Below are 812 nucleotides of genomic sequence, written 5' to 3' on the forward strand. Positions count from 1 at the left end.
CTCACAGCAAACTTAGATTATACTGAAGAGATCACACAAATACAGACAACTTCATACCATCCTCCGTTTAAGTATCTCGCAAGAATTTGGAGATGGAAGCTATTTACCAAAGACCACAATGACTGGAATGCTCACATTCAGTGTTCTCATTTTAAGCCCTGATTCAGCAACTGAATTAGCACTTTCTTTCTGATTTGTCCAAATCATGCAACACTCTCAAAGTAAGCCCTAATTAAATTTATATATGATGTTCTTCACATTGTTTTTTTTAGGGAGGTCAGTAACTGAAGACTCATGGGAGCTTCCTAAGTATCCATGGTGTAGCTTCAATGTCACTACATCAAAAATATATGGAACCAAGAAAAGCATAAAGAAGTAAATATGCAAAATTTATTATGTTCTTCAATGAACATAGGGATATAAAATTTATAAAATTAGTTCACATCTTCAAAATTAAAAAAAAATTATAAACACCAACAGTTGCTTGTGAAAATAAACAATGAAGCTCAAAACCAGTTTACTTTAAATCAATTTCTTCATAAAAAATAAGCTACTTTTAAAAATTACTTCAGAAGAAAGTGGCATGCAAATTGAAACATTATTGCAGCATATCCTTTTAATTTGTACAAAGAAAAATCTGTTGGCAAAATGAGACTAAGCTGAAAAAGCTCTGAATGACAAGCATCCTCACCATTCTGTTAAAAGGCATTTTTTAAATTCAACTTGGGTCCTTCTAATTACAGAAATAAGTTTCCTCCTTGTTAAGAGACTCACATTTCTAAATACAATTCAATTAGAAATAAATATTTTAC

The sequence above is a fragment of the Harpia harpyja genome, chromosome 8, assembly GCF_026419915.1.
Source record: "Harpia harpyja isolate bHarHar1 chromosome 8, bHarHar1 primary haplotype, whole genome shotgun sequence".
NCBI lineage: Eukaryota > Metazoa > Chordata > Aves > Accipitriformes > Accipitridae > Harpia > Harpia harpyja.